Raw genomic sequence first — 16,995 nt, 5'->3', positions numbered from 1 at the left:
CATTTCTTGGTATGAATGGAAACTTTGCTGAAATTACAACCTGGCCCCTTAGTGTGATAGAAAACACAGCTGAGCTTTTATCATAGCTTGGAGAAGAAAGGGTGTTAAGGCTGTCTTTTAAAGTTCTCTGAGATCTTTTAGAGATGCTTTGACATAGTGCAGTTAATGCTTCCTGGGGTTTACTGAGTAAATAATTATTTGGCCATTAGTTAAATTAGACCCAGATGGCAAAGGGTTACTGAGCAGAAACCAAATTATATGAAGCATTTGTTCCTTCCATTAGTAACGCACTAACTTCAAAGTGTGAGCTATTAATTAAGCAGGGAAGCTTTTTGCTCAGCCCTAGATGAACACTAGAGACCTTGAGACTAAGCCAGTCCCATAAGTACAGTCAAATATTTGATTTGGAAATGAAATATTGTATGGTAGAAACATACTAATTCACTCAAGCGATGGGAGACCCTTTGCAGGGTAAGGACCTGATCCTGCAAGGAGCTCTGTGTGGGTGACCCCTGTGCAGAGTCCCTTGCAAGATTGGGGCCTAACAATTTTGTGCACAAATTAACAGACCCTTTTCTTTTTTTAAATCCAGGACACAGCATCACAAAGTGTGTTTTGTTCATTTGTTTTGAGACATGTAGTTTCATTTTAACTGCTTATGGTAACACAACTATCACAGCGTCCACTCGCTGCAGGTGGTGCCTCCTCCCTGCCATTCTGGGGATCAGCTCTTTCCAGGGCTGGGGCCCTCTTCTGGTGATCGCTTCACTCACTGTCCTCCCTCACCCTACAGCCCCTCTCACTCCAGCTTAGTCTTTGTGATGTGGCTCTCCGGCCAGGCTACCACGGTCCTCCCCTTTAAGGGTTTCAAAGTCTTGTGGGGCAAACCGTCCCAGGCAGTCTACTCTCCTCTGTCTGGTCTGGGCCACTTCCCCAGTGTCTGGTAGGGGAACCTAGGCCTGCCCTCTACCGCAGGTTCCAGCTCAGGGACCCTCTAATGATGCAGCCGAGGTCTCCACCATCCTGAACCTGGCTGCCTTTTCCCAGAGTCTCCTACACCATCTGACTCCCCCACTCTGGGTTTGCCAGCCCAAACTCCCTCCTCCCAGTGAATAACTGTGGACTAATTTCTATACCACAAACACTCCTCCCTTCCCACAGTGAGTGACTGCAAACTACTTCCCTACAACCCTTTTCTACAGCTTGTTCCTGCACAGGTGAGCTTCCCCTAATTAGGGCTTTCGTCTCAGCCTTAATTCTCCCATTTTGCAGTCTAATAGGTTAATTGGCCTCTCTGGCCTTCCTTAACCCCTTTAGGATGAGTGTGGGGAATACACCCTATCACAACTACATCACAAAGTAGTAAAGATTCTGGAGTATGTTTTGTAAAAGTCAGTCAGTCTTGGGTCCAGATGCGGCGCACTTGATGTGGGGGGTAGAAGTTGTGTAAACATCATGTTATGCAACCCTAGCAGCTTTCCAATCCTGGGGCTCACTGGGAGCAACTTCAGCCACAGGTGCAATTTAGAGCTGCCTTCAGACTGATCTAAATCTGCACCCAGCTGCCTCTAACTGACAGCAGGAATAGCTGGACTGCACAGGTACTCTTGCTACATCCCCTTTGCTGAGGTCTGTGTCTCTTATTTTTATAAAAAGGAAAAAAAAGAAGCTCACTTCACGAAAGCTTATGCTCAGATAAATTTGTTAGTCTCTAAGGTGCCACAAGTCCTCCTTTTCTTTTTGCGAATACAGACTAACATGGCTGCTACTCTGAAACTTGTCTTATTTTTATGTCCTCCTCTCATATTGTGGCTCACCCTTGTGGACACTGGCAGTTTCATTGCTAGGGGTTTTGAATCTTACTAATGTAGTTGAATCTGCCAGCCAAGGGTGAAGTCCTGGCCCTGGTGGAGTCGATCAAAGTTGTGCCATAGACTTCAGTGGGGCCAGGATTTTACCCCATGTGTTTTCATATGAGAACACAAAGTCTTTCTCCTTTACTTTCCTCTGTTCTGACATCTTTCTTTGCACCATACAAATGTTTTATGTTCCCAGGAAACACATTTCATTTGCTTAATCAAGGTAAAGAAATCCAAGAATGCACCAGAACCTGGTGGTGTTCCCAAATAGGATTCTTTGTAGCATGCATCTAACAGAAAACATTTCTTTTTTACAGTGTTCTTTCACACTACTTTGTGTGCGTATAGCATGAAGTCATAACAGTACTGGCATGTGAAAACAAGATGTCAGGGACAGAACCAACTCCTGCTTCCTCTACTCATGCAGGTAGCCCTATCAAATTTGGTTAGGCTACCATACTCTTGTCAAGTGAGCTTGATCTGGCTCATTTACAAGAGATGCATGTTGTTAAATACAAGCTCATTCTTTATCTTGGGTTGTTGTCTTAATGAATTTTTTCCCCAGTAAAGTTAAGGAGTAGAGACTTTCATAGGTTAGTCATTGCAGTTAGGATGTTAAATCATATTTAATTGCCTTGGGTGAAATTTTGTTACACTGCCTAGACATTTCTTTGGCATCCCAATGTGTTTATCTTTCATCTATCTCTGTAGTTTAAATCTCCCAGTTCCTAAGATGGGAAAAAAAAAAAGGCTTTTATAAATGTGTAGGAATGGCAACTAGAAGTTGGCTGAACGTGTTCACAGAAGTTCGGGCACTTAAGAGCCCATGTGTATTTTACTGCTACTGCAAACACGGCAAGTAGATTGAAATAATTTCGGTATGTAATGCTCACAAATTTAAGTAGAGTGTTGCTGCTGCTGCTTTTTTACCAGAGGGGACATGTCACTCTTTCCAAAAGATCCTCAATCTATTTATATATCCTGCAATGCTTACCACTTTTCAGCGATGAGGAGTATGTCTCATTATCCTTGTCATCCCTCTCATAGACCTTTCTTACAGTAATTATTCCTGTGTTTATAGTCTCTTGGCTCCTTATGTCACCTGATTTTATTTTTCATTTACAAACAAGAAACCTAAAGCCAAGAGATCAAATGATTTGCCCAAGGGAGCACAGTGATTCAGTTGCAAAATATGGAATACAACCTAATCCTCCTGTTCTAACTACTAGACACAACCCTATCTCTAAAGAGCCTGTAATATGTAAATAGTTCAGTTTGAATATCAACTCATTATCTGACCAAACAAATCAAATCCAAACCCAAGTAGTACAAGTTATGTTGAAATAGCTAAGTTGACTCATTAATCTATTGCAATTAATATGGCAGGGTAAATAAAAATCTTGGATAAAAACCTTGTTAAAAGTGCATTTCCTGCCTGATACTAGTAATTTGTGATCCCTGAATGGATCGATGAGACCTCTTTGGCTGCTTCAGAACACTATTCGATTGTCTTCAGGAAGTTGGCTTTTTTACAAATTGCCCAACTAGGACTATCCATTCATTCAGAAGTCTCCTTCTATCTTTGCCTCTTGATTCCTTGCCTCTAGGAAGGTTAAGAATTTGTAAGTGCGGTGACTGGGTCTGCCTGAGGCAAGTTATTGCATTGTTCCACTTCAGAATCTTGTAAATAAATGTGCAAACCTTTAGTGATGAAACCAGTAGCCTCACTGGTCATTAACCGACTGAGAAGCTGTAATGGAAATGTCATTAATGGCATGTTTGATGTTTCATTATTGTTTTATTACAGCATCCTTATGTTACTGACTTTTTTTTTTTTTTTTACCCTGGAGATCCAGGACTACAACAGTCACCCCAGTTACATACCTCACTGCTGTGATTAGTCACATGGACCTGAGAAAAGGTTAATTTACAACATAAAATCCCCAGTGCAGTCCAATCCATGAATTCCCCATTTTATTTCCTTACAAATCCATCAATTCCCTGCTGCTCCTCCTCTCTAAAATATATACATTTCCTTGCTTCCTCCCTCAAGTTTCCCACCCCATCCTCCGCAGTATGTTCCTTCCTCTCTCTGCCCCCCTCCTTAGGACTCTCCTCACAGTGCAATCCCCAACTAGTCTATGGCCATAGACACAATGTTGCACTAGCTACATGTCCTCATAGGCAGGTTAGGAACTCTGATGTAGGTAAAGTCTCTTCAGTTGGGAGTCTTGGAGGATTAATCATAGAGACTCTGCTTGTGCTCCTGGAGGACTGTAACCATAAACACATAACCTGGAGCTCCTCCGCACAGCTTTGCGGCTTTCCAAATGGGGAGACTGAAGCAGCTGTTGGGAAGCCTGGGAGAGGCCACCTGAAACTGGGAGTCTCCTGGTCAGTTTGGGAGGCTCAATAGGCCTGTCATCACACACACACCCAGAGAGAATGAACAGCTGATATTCAACAGCACCATATTCCCCTATGTTTTTACTCACGCTCCCCTTCCTCTTGTAGCTGCTCATGTTCTCTCCTTAAGCCCACCCCTTGTGTGGATCCCACCCTCACCCCAGGACTCCACTCCTCTCCCCTCTCCAGTGCTGTGTGCGCCAAAGGGCCGATTTCCCAGTGCTCAGCATCCACAGTTAGGCCAGGTGGTCAAACGTGTTCTACTCCCATTGACCACTTGAAGTCAGATTTTCACTTACTGCTCCACTCCCAGTCTGCTGAGGACTGTTATTAATCTAGCCTCTTTTTTTTGGTGCTTACATGGAAGCTGAGCTCTTCTGGAAATCTGGCCCCAAGTCTTGCACCTGATCTTTTGTAGTTTGTATTTAATTTCTCTGATTTAGTTGTAAACTCCCAGAGCAGAGGTGTTCTTTTTTTCATAAAATGCTGACCTGCTCTTATCTGCATAGATCTTCTCCTTGTATCGTGTCAGGCACTTCCGCTTGCTTCCAGAACCAAAATACCACTGCACTCTACTGTTAGCACTGCAGAGTCAATGGCCTCATGTGCTGCATAAACCGTTACTTAGGGCCTGTGGGCTGTTCATTTTACCATATAAGAATCTACATGTATGGGGTTTGTATTTATGGATGTGAAATGTGTGTGCTCATGTATAACATGTGCATGAGGGAAGAAAAAAACAACTAATTACCATTTATTAAATTTCAATATTAAAAAAAAAAAAACTTCATGGAACACCTTGACTGCTGATAGAACAGAAGTCCGACATAGCAATACTTGTACAGTTTTCATTACTGTCATGGAATCCTCCTCCAGACACTGAAAAGCCAGCTAAACAAAGGGAGATGGAGAGAAGTTCCTCATAAAAGGCCAGCGTCTAACATCACTGTCTAAGTCCAATATGGATGGGACAGTGAAACGTAACACCTATGGAGATGGAATTGCTCTTTCAAGGCTTTTAAACAAAGTTGCTATTTTATAAAATCACTTAATGGTCTGTTAAAGAACATACATTTCCCCCCCCCCTCGGCCCCTGCTTCAGAGAATCAAAATTGAAGGGGTGAGGTGGCAATGGAGTTCTTTGTTAAATGGCCGCCATAGCACTTCAAAGTCCTTAAAGAATATTATCCCGCCTGGGCACTATGCTAGTGCCTCAATTTTACCTCTCTGATGGCAATTCTTGGGCAAAAAACAATCCTCTTTTCAAAGTCTATGAAACCATGTTGCTAAAAATACAGTCGGAGTGTTTAAAACACCTTTTAAAGTTGCAGTCCTTTCTCCTTCTCTCCCCAGTAATTAGTGGATACATCTATTTGCTTTGTGTGACCCAGTGGTGAATTGGTCTCCTGATGGGATCTGTGCCTTGATTACATTCCTGTTGCTAACCTAAATATTTGGAGGAAGTATTTCCCTACTTAAAAGTGCATACTCTGTGTTGTGTGGAATTGTTGAGTTTAAGCGCTATCAATGAAACACACACACAATATGCAGATGTAGCCTACACAGTGATCTATTATTTCCATTTCTTCCCATTTTTTTTTTTTTGCTGCTTTTACTATAGTGAAAGACTTAAGATCCACAGATGGTGAATTATTATTTTATGTTTCTGCATCCTCAAGTGGTTTTAGTGCTATTGAAAAGTGCTGAATGTATTGCCTTGGAGAGAGAGAGACTCTTGTTATTCACAGAACAAGTACAGCATGGGAATCAGGAGCCAGACTTCCCCACACTGTCTTAGACGTGTGTGGCAAGAAGGGACTTAATCATGTAAATAGAAAAGGAGTACTTGTGGCACCTTAGAGACTAACCAATTTATTAGAGCATGAGCTTTCGTGAGCTACAGCTCACTTCCTCAGATGCATCTGAGGAAGTGAGCTGTAGCTCACGAAAGCTTATGCTCTAATAAATTGGTTAGTCTCTAAGGTGCCACAAGTACTCCTTTTCTTTTTGCGAATACAGACTAACACGGCTGTTACTCTGAAACCTGTAATCATGTAAATGTTAGCGTCCAAGCCTATATCCTTGGCTGGTCTGCTGAAACTGCTGCCAACAATGGCAATAGTAATAGTGGTAGTTGTGATGAGGACATCTGTCCCATAGGAATTTAACCGAGACTTCCAGCTAGTGGCAATGCAGTGTGTTTGCAGCCATGTTGGTCACAGAGCTCTTCTTCAGGTCTGGGAAAGGTACTCTCAGCATCACTACAAAATGCAAGGTGGAAGGGATTGTTTAGCATAAGTAGTTAGTACCTATTGTAAGGGACCATTCAAGATAGAGTGGCCTGTTAACACCTCTGCAGTCACTCTATACTCTGCAGTAAGAGCCACTCTACCTTGAGTGGTCCCTTACAATAGGTGCTAACTACTTATGCTAAACAATCCCTTCCACCTTGCATTTTGCTGTGCTGGGAGTAGACCTCTGTGGGTATGTCTATGCAGCAAAGAAAACCCCGCAGCTGACCCGTGCCTGGCGACTCTGGCTTGCGGGGCTCAGGCTACGGAGCTGTTTCATTGCTGTGTAGACTTCCAGGCTCGGGCCCTGTGGGGTGGGAAGGTCCCAGAGCTCAGGCTCCAGTCCAAGCCTGAAAGTCTACACAGCAATGAAACAGGCCCACAGCCTGAACCTCACGAGCCCAAGTCGGTGGGCATGGGCCAGCTGTGGGTTTTTCTTTGCTGTGTAGACATAAGAACATAAGAATGGCCACACTGGGTCAGACCAAAGGTCCATCCAGCCCAGTATCCTGTCTAGCGACAGTGGCCAATGCCAGGTGCCCCAAAGGGAGTGAACCTAACAGGTAATGATCAAGTGATTTCTCTTCTGCCATCCATCTCCACCCTCTGACGAACAGAGGCTAGGGACACCATTCCTTGCCCATCCTAGCTAATAGCCATTAATGGACTTAACCTCCATGAATTTATCCAGTTCTCTTTTAAACACTGTTATAGTCCTAGCCTTCACAACCTCCTCAGGCAAGGAGTTCCACAAGTTGGCTGTGCACTGAGTGAAGAAGAACTTCCTTTTATTTGTTTTAAACCTGCTACCCATTAATTTCATTTGGTGACCCCTAGTTCTTATATTATGGGAACAAATAAATGACTTTTCCTTATTCACTTTCTCCACACCACTCATGATTTTATATACCTCTATCATATCCCCCCTTAGTCTCCTCTTTTCCAAGCTGAAAAGTACTAGCCTCTTTAATCTCTCCTCATATGGGACCCGTTCCAAACCCCTAATCATTTTAGTTGCCCTTTTCTGAACCTTTTCTAATACCAGTATATATTTTTTTGAGATGAGGGGACCACATCTGTATGCAGTATTTAAGATGTGGGCATACCATGGATTTATATAAGGGCAATAAGATATTCTGTCTTATTCTCTATCTCTTTTTTAATGATTCCTAACATCCCGTTTGCTTTTTTGACTGCCGCTGCACACTGCATGGACGTCTTCAGAGAACTATCCACGATGACTCCAAGATCTTTCTCCTGATTAGTTGTAGCTAAGTTAGCCCCCATCATATTGTATGTATAGTTGGGGTTATTTTTTCCAATGTGCATTACTTTACATTTATCCACATTAAATTTCATTTGCCATTTTATTGCCCAATCACTTACTTTGATGAGATCTTTTTGAAGTTCTTCACTGTCTGCTTTGGTCTTGACTATCTTGAGCAGTTTAGTATCATCTGCAAACTTTATGAATAAGTTGAATAGGATTGGTCCTAGGACTGACCCTTGGAGAACACCACTAGTTACCCCTCTCCATTTTGAAAATTTACCATTTATTCCTACCCTTTGTTCCCTGTCTTTTAACCAGTTCTCAATCCATGAAAGGATCTTCCCTCTTATCCCATGACGACGTAATTTACGTAAGAGCCTTTAGTAAGGGACCTTGTCGAAGGCTTTCTGGAAATCTAAGTACACGATGTCCACTGGATCCCTCTTGTCCACATGTTTGTTGACCCCTTCAAAGAACTCTAATAGATTAGTAAGACATGATCTCCCATTACAGAAACCATGTTGACTTTTGCACAACAATTTTATTCTTTACTGTTCTTTCAATTAATTTTCCCGATACTGACGTTAGACTTACCGGTCTGTAATTGCCAGGATCACCTCTAGAGCCCTTCTTAAATATAGGCGTTACATTAGCTATCTTCCAGTCATTGGGTACAGTAGCTGATTTAAAGGACAGGTTACAAACCAAATAGTTAATAGTTCTGCAATTTCACATTTGAGTTCCTTCAGAACTCTTGGGTGAATGCTATCTGGTCCCGGTGACTTGTTACTGTTAAGTTTCTCAATTAATTCCAAAACTTCCTCTAGTGACACTTCAATCTGTGACAATTCTTCAGATTTGTTACCTACAAAAGACGGCTCAGGTTGGGAATCTCCCTAACCTCCTCAGCTGTGAAAACTGAAGCAAAGAAGTTTTCCTTTAAGTGCTCCTTTTGTATATCGGTTGTCCAGGGGCCCCACTGGTTGTTCAGCAGGCTTCCTGCTTCTGATATACTTAAACATTTTGTTATAACCTTTTGAGTTTTTGGCTAGCCATTCTTCAAACTCCTTTTTGGCTTTTCTTGTTACATTTTTACATTTACATTTAATTTGGCAGTGTTCATGCTCCTTTCTATTTACCTCACTAGGATTTGACTTCCACTTTTAAAAAGATGCCTTTTTCTCTCTCACTGCTTCTTTTACACGGTTGTTAAGCCACGATGGCTCTTTTTTAGTTCTTTTACTGTGTTTTTTAATTTGGGGTAGACATTTAAGTTGAGCCTCTATTATGGTGTCTTTGACAAGTGTCCATGCAGCTTGCAGGGATTTCACTCTAGTCACTGTACCTTTTAATTTCTGTTTAACTAACCTCCTCATTTTTGCATAGTTCCCCTTTCTGAAATTAAATGCCACAGTGTTGGGCTGTTGAGGTGTTCTTCCCACCACAGGAATGTTAAATGTTATTATATTATGGTCACTATTTCCAAGTGGCCCTGTTATAGTTACCTCTTGGACCAGATCCTGCTCTCCACTCAGGACTAGATCGAGAGTTGCCTCTCCCCTTGTGGGTTCCTGTATCAGCTGCTCTAAGAAGCAGTCATTTAAAGTATCGAGAAATTTTGTCTCTGCATTTTGTCCTGAGGTGACATGTACCCAGTCAGTATGGGGATAATGGAAATCCCCCACTAATACTGAGTTCTTTATTTTGATAACCTATCTAATCTCCCTTAGCATTTCATCGTCACTATCCCTGTCCTGGTCAGGTGGTTGATAATAGATCCCTACTGTTATGTTCTTATTAGAGCATGGGATTACTATCCATAGAGATTCTGTGGAACATGTGGATTCATTTAAGATTTTTATTTCATTTGATTCTACATTTTCTTTCACATATAGTGACACCCCCCCCCCCCGGCATGACCTGTTCTGTCCTTCCGATATATTTTGTACCCCGGAATGATTGCGTCCCATTGATTGTCCTCACTCCGCCAGGTTTCTGTGATGCCTGTTGTATCAATATCCTCCTTTAACACAAGGCACTCTAGTTCACCCATCTTATTATTTAGACTTCTAGCATTTGTGTACAAGCACTTTAAAAACTTGTCACTGTTTATTTGTCTGCCCTTTTCTGATGTGTGAGATTCTTTATGTGAATATTTCTCTTCTGATCTGACCCATACTTTGTCCTCTTTCATCCTCTCCTCCTGACTAAAACCTAGTGAATCTCTATCAATAGACTCTCCTCTAAGAGAAAAGTCTCTGTCCGATCCATGTGTGCCTCTGCAGCAATCAGCTTTCCCTCATCTCTTCATTTAAAAACTGCTCTGTAACCTTTTTAATGTTAAGTGCCAGCAGTCTCGATCCACTTTGGTTTAGGTGGAGCCCATCCTACTGGGATGATCCAAGGAATGGAAAACCTGTTTTATGAAAGGAGACTCAAGGAGCTTGGCTTGTTTAGCCTAACTAAAAGAAGGTTGAGGGGAGATATGATTGCTCTCTATAAATATATCAGAGGGATAAATACCAGAGAGGGAGAGGAATTATTTAAGCTCAGTACCAATGTGGACACAAGAACAAATGGATATAAACTGGTCATTGGGAAGTTTAGACTTGAAATTAGACGAAGGTTTCTAACCATCAGAGGAGTGAAGTTCTGGAATAGCCTTCCAAGGGAAGCAGTGGGGGCAAAAGTCCTATCTGGCTTTAAGAATAGACTCAATAAGTTTATGGAGGAGATGTATGATGGGATAACATGATTTTGGCAATTAATTGATCTTTAACTATTCATGGTAAATAGGCCCAATGGCCTGTGATGGGATGTTAGATGGGGTGGGATCTGAGTTACCCAGGAAAGAATTTTCTGTAGTATCTGGCTGGTGAATCTTGCCCATGTGCTCAGGGTTCAGCTGATCGCCATATTTGGGGTCGGGAAGGAATTTTCCTCCAGGGCAGATTGGAAGAGGCCCTGGAGGTTTTTCGCCTTCCTCTGTACCATGGAGCATGGGTCACTTGCTAGAGGATTCTCTGCGCCTTGAAGTCTTTAAACCACGATTTGAGGACTTCAGTAGCTCAGACATAGGTGAGAGGTTTTTCACAGGAGTGGGTAGGTGAGATTCTGTGGCCTGCATTGTGCAGGAAGTCGGACTAGATGATCATCATTGTCCCTTCTGACCTTAATATCTATGAATCTATGAATACCCTGTGTGACTTGAAAGCTTGTCTCTCTCTCACCAACAGAAGTTAGTCCAATAAAAGATATTACCTCACCCACCTTGTGCAACTAGTGCAGTGGTTTTCAGCCAGTGGTCTGCGAACCACTGGGGGTCCGCAGACTATGCTTTAAGATTTCCAAAGGGGTCTGCACCTCCATTCAAAATTTTTTAGGAGTCTGCAAATGAAAAAAGGTTGAAAACTACTGAACTAGTTCTCTAAAAAAACACCTCCATGAGGGGCGCAGCTCCCAGCGCTGGTGCACTTTCTACACTGGCACTTTTCAGCGCTGAAACTTGCTGTGCCCAAGGGGGTGTTTTTTTCACACCCCTGAGCGAGAAAGTTGCAGCACTGTAAAGTGCCAGTGTAGACAAGCCCCTAGTTTTACAGCCCTGGAATGCACTGAAATCAATCAAAGAACATCCCTATTCCTGCTGGAGAAATTAGGCCAGGTCCACACTACAGGCCTATATCGGTACAACTGTGTTGCTCAGGGGTGTGAAAAATGCACACCCCTGAGCGATGCAGTTGTAACGACCTAACCCCCAGGTAGATATGCGCTGCTTTAACATGTAGGTGTTCGCCCTGTAATATAGTGTCCAGGCCTGTACCCTTCGCTGGTCTGCTGAGACTGCTGCCAAGGATGGCAACAGTACTACAGGTTGTGGTGATGAGGACGTCTGTCCCCTAGGAATTGAACTGAGACTTCCCTCTTGGGGAGGTGAATTAACTACGCCGATAGGAGAAGCTCTCCTGTTGGCGTCTTCACTAAAGTGCTGTAGCGTTGAACATGAAGACAAGCCCTTAGTCTTGAAATATCAAACAGTTCTAAGGACCCTCACCTTTACCTTCTTCTGTCCATATTTTCTAGGTATCCCTAATCATGACTTGCAGGATAACAAGGGCATTTGCCTGTCTTAAGTGGAGCTGTAGCTCACGAAAGCTTATGCTCAAATAAATTGGTTAGTCTCTAAGGTGCCACAAGTACTCCTTTTCTTTTTGAGAACCAGAGAGAGTGTTCTGTTATCCTGAAGGTAAGAGCTCACAGCTTTTTCAGAGCTTGACGCTGCAGGTAAAGACTGAATAAGCACATCATTCAGTTTGTGATACTCTGGCCTGATTTGCAGAGGTGCTGGATGCCCATGATCCCCACTGAACTCAGATTAAAGATGCTCAGTACCATGGTGATGTGACTCTGAATGGAACAGAATAGAATGGGAATTGCAGCGTCTCTGAAAATCAGACCATTCCAGTCTGGCTAACTGTATTAGTACTGACAGGTTTCAGAGTAACAGCCGTGTTAGTCTGTCTTCGCAAAAAGAAAAGGAGTACTTGTGGCACCTTAGAGACTAACCAATTTATTAGAGCATAAGCTTTCGTGAGCTACAGCTCACTTCATCAGATGCATATCGTGGAAACTGCAGCAGACTTTATATATACAGAGAGAATATGAACCAATACCTCCTCCCACCCCACTGTCCTGCTGGTAATAGCTTATCTAAAGTGATCATCAGGTGGGCCATTTCCAGCACAAATCCAGGTTTTCTCACCCTCCACCCCCCCACACAAATTCACTCTCCTGCTGGTGATAGCCCATCCAAAGTGACAACTCTTTACACAATGTGCATGACAATCAAGTTGGGCTATTTCCTGCACAAATCCAGGTTTTCTCACATCCCCCCCACCCCCATACACACACAAACTCACTCTCCTGCTGGTAATAGCTCATCCAAACTGACCACTCTTCAAGTTTAAATCCAAGTTAAACCAGAACATCTGGGGGGGGGGGGGTAGGAAAAAACAAGAGGAAACAGGCTACCCTGCATAATGACTTAGCCACTCCAAGTCTCTATTTAAGCCTAAATTAATAGTATCCAATTTGCAAATGAATTCCAATTCAGCAGTTTCTCGCTGGAGTCTGGATTTGAAGTTTTTTTGTTTTAAGATAGCAACCTTCATGTCTGTGATTGCGTGACCAGAGAGATTGAACTGTTCTCCGACTGGTTTATGAATGTTATAATTCTTGACATCTGATTTGTGTCCATTTATTCTTTTACGTAGAGACTGTCCAGTTTGACCAATGTACATGGCAGAGGGGCATTGCTGGCACATGATGGCATATATCACATTGGTGGATGTGCAGGTGAACGAGCCTCTGATAGTGTGGCTGATGTTATTAGGCCCTGTGATGGTGTCCCCTGAATAGATATGTGGGCACAATTGGCAACGGGCTTTGTTGCTAGGATAAGTTCCTGGGTTAGTGGTTCTGTTGTGTGGTATGTGGTTGTTGGTGAGTATTTGCTTCAGGTTGCGGGGCTGTCTGTAGGCAAGGACTGGCCTGTCTCCCAAGATTTGTGAGAGTGTTGGGTCATCCTTTAGGATAGGTTGTAGATCCTTAATAATGCGTTGGAGGGGTTTTAGTTGGGGGAATGATTAATTGGCTTTCTGTAGGCTCTTTTGGACTGGTTTGGCTGCTTCTGTTTTAGGTAACTATGGGATATATGAAAGAACCACAGTGAACATATAAAATTCCTTTTCAACAAATTAGTTCTTTTAACAAGTTTGCTCTGTCAACAATTGTCTGTTCTGGGTTATGTTCCAAACAAACGGAGAGACTCCCTTCCCCTTAGTTCACCTATGTTGACTCAGTTTTAAATGGGTCATTGCCACTGCCTTTTGAGGGGGACTGAGAGGGACTGAGCTGTCAAATCAGAATAAGTCCCGAGAATGGAGCCATGTATTTTCAGCAGGAAGGTAAGAGTAAGGGATCCTTTTGTTTTGCCACTGACTTGCTCTAGGATCCTGGACAAGTGACTAAAGCCAAAATATTCAGAATTGGCCACTCATTTTAGGTGTCTCAAATGTTGGTGTCTTAGGGTCTGAGGTTCGCAACCCAAAATCTGAAACATCCAAAAATAGAGGCCACTTTTGAAAATTTGGGCTTTAACCTATATGTGCCTCACTTTCCTCATCTGTATAATTGATATAATAAGACCTTAACTCATGACAGTTGTAAGGCCTAATTTCATTAATGTCTGTAAAGTGCTTTGAGATCCTGAGCTGACAGGTATAATAGAAATTCAAAATATTATTTTCTATTGTACAGTACATTGAGGGGAAAGACAGTCAAGATTATTCTGCTTACTGAGGTGTTAACTAGGATTCTGCTGTAAATCTGTCCAGGAAAACAGGCATTATGCAGCTTTAAAACTTTGGAATGTCTTCTACACCAGTGCTTGATTTCCTAAGCCTCATATTAAAATGAGAAATCTCCAAGAGATTTGTCAGATAAGTTTCTTTGTGGGTTTGAATGCTAAATTTATTTTATTTTTGGCCTTCTGGTTCTGGCTTCTGCTCCCTTTCCTCAGACCTGTGAAGGACTGTAACCAGGGTGGGGCAAGTGGGGCAGCTGCCCAGGGCGCAAAGCTGTAGGGGGTGGGGGTGGAGAAATAGAGCAGCAAAATGAAGGGAAAAAATGGTAAGGGCTCAAATATGTTTGCTCTCTCCAGGTGTTAAAATGCCTGGTTACAGCTTTGTACCTGTGACCTGCCTGGGAATTGACCTTTTACTTTACAGTTGTGCCTAAATTTCAGTGTCTCGTAAAGTGCCAAACCAGAGAACAAAGTCTGCTGCTTCACCACAGCATCTTCACCTCAAATACATATTTACATGGAAGCACAGTAAATGAAGACTCTGATGACTGATTTGAGGCTAAAGAAAATGTACAGCACTCTTGGGCTGTCCTTTAATGATATAACAACTTTTATATCAGATGGAGCCCTGTACTACGGGACTTACACAAAGCTCAGTAAAGTCAAAGGAAATACTCCCATTGACTTCGGATCTGGTCCATAGGCCCCCCTTCCTCTCTCCCTCCCCGGTTAGGAAGCTTCTGCTGCCCCTGCCTCTACAGATAAATGGCCAAATTTTACTTCTCCTACCCCAGTGAAGCCACATAGGCAATTGTAAATTTGCTTCTAGCACTGAGGAGCATAGACTCATAGAATATCAGGGTTGGAAGGGACCTCAGGAGGTCATCTAGTCCAACCCCCTGCTCAAAGCAGGACCGATCCCCGACTAAATCATCCCAGCCAGGGCTTTGTCAAGCCTGACCTTAAAAACTTCTAGGGAAGGAGATTCCACCACCTCCCTAGGTAATGCATTCCAGTGTTTCACCACCGTCATAGCGAAAAAGTTTTTCCTAATATCCAACCTAAATCTCCCCCACTGCAACTTGAGACCATTACTCCTTGTTCTGTCATCTGCTACTACTGAGAACAGTCTAGAGCCATCCTCTTTGGAACCCCCTTTCAGGTAGTTGAAAGCAGCTATCAAATCCCCCCTCATTCTTCTCTTCTGAAGACTAAACATCCCCAGTTCCCTCAGCTTCTCCTCATAAGTCATGTGTTCCAGTCCCCTAATCATTTTTGTTGCCCTCCACTGGACTCTTTCCAATTTTTCCACATCCTTCTTGTAGTGTGGGGCCCAAAACTGGACACAGTACTCCAGATGAGGCCTCACCAATGTCGAATAGAGGGGAACGATCACGTCCCTCGATCTGCGGCAATGCCCCTACTTATACATCCCAAAATGCCATTGGCCTTCTTGGCAACAAGGGCACATTGTTGGCTCATATCCAACTTCTTGTCCACTGTAACCCCTAGGTCCTTTTCTGTAGAACTGCTGCCGAGCCATTTGGTCTCAAGTCTGTAGCGGTGCATTGGATTCTTCCATCCTAAGCGCAGGACTCTGCACTTGTCCTTGTTGAACCTCATCAGATTTCTTTTGGCCCAATCCTCCAATTTGTCTAGGTCACTCTGTATCCTATCCCTACCCTCCAGCGTATCTACCACTCCTCTGAATTTAGTGTCATCTGCAAACTTGCTGAGGGTGCAATCCACACCATCCTCCAGATCATTTATGAAGATATTGAACAAAACCGGCCCCAGGACCGACCCCTGGGGCACTCCACTTGATACCGGCTGCCAACTAGACATGGAGCCATTGATCACTACCTGTTGAGCCCGACAATCTAGCCAGCTTTCTATCCTCCTTATAGTCCATTCATCCAGCCCATACTTCTTTTACTTGCTGGCAAGAATACTGTGGGAGACCGTGTCAAAAGCTTTGCTAAAGTCAAGGAATAACATGTCCACTGCTTTCCCTTCATCCACAGAGCCAGTTATCTCGTCATAGAAGGCAATTAGATTAGTCAGGCATGACTTGCCCTTGGTGAATCCATGCTGACTGTTCCTGATCACTTTCCTCTCCTCCAAGTGCTTCAGAATTGATTCCTTGAGGATCTGCTCCATGATTTTTCCAGGGACTGAGGTGAGGCTGACTGGCCTGTAGTTCCCAGGATCCTCCTTCTTCCCTTTTTTTAAAGATGGGCACTACATTAGCCTTTTTCCAGTCATCTGGGACCTCCCCCAATCACCATGAGTTTTCAAAGATAATGGCCAATGGCTCTGCAATCACATCCGCCAACTCCTTTAGCACTCTCAGATGCAATGCATGAAGTAGTGGAGCTCTTGCCTGTCTGTAATACTAATTGGCCCAAAGCATGGCTACTTCCCTGAGGCCATGTCTACACTACGATATTATGTCAACCTAACTTAAGTCAGCACACAGCCACAGCAGTGATTAAATCGTTTGTGTGTGTGAGCTTTCGGGAGCGCTTGTATCCATTGTATTGTAGCATTGTAGGATGGCTTCTGAAAGCCAGTAACAGACTTCCACAGCTAGGTTCATGCAAGGCAGCTTGTCCATCTAACTCTGTAGTGTAGACCAGGCCTGAGAAGTGCCTGTCTATCTTTATATAGTGCTACACCTGTGGTTTCTGAAAGCTGCTCTACCCACTGCCCACTCATTCTCCCTCCTATAGTGTTTTGCACCCTTCAGAGTTATAATTAAGCCCCAAACTTTTATTTTTTGCCTGTTTTCGTTTTCCCTCACCTACT

The 16,995-nt window shown here is 43.2% G+C and overlaps 1 protein-coding gene across 2 annotated transcripts in view; it reads left to right on the top strand.

The window, feature by feature from the left end:
- The window catches only part of SPATA13 (spermatogenesis associated 13), a 131,430-nt gene that overhangs the window by 12,500 nt on the left and 101,935 nt on the right, over positions 1 to 16,995 (top strand). The window lies entirely within an intron of this gene.

This window comes from Lepidochelys kempii, chromosome 1 (assembly GCF_965140265.1).
Source record: "Lepidochelys kempii isolate rLepKem1 chromosome 1, rLepKem1.hap2, whole genome shotgun sequence".
NCBI lineage: Eukaryota > Metazoa > Chordata > Testudines > Cheloniidae > Lepidochelys > Lepidochelys kempii.
This window is presented reverse-complemented; position numbering and strand designations above follow the sequence as displayed.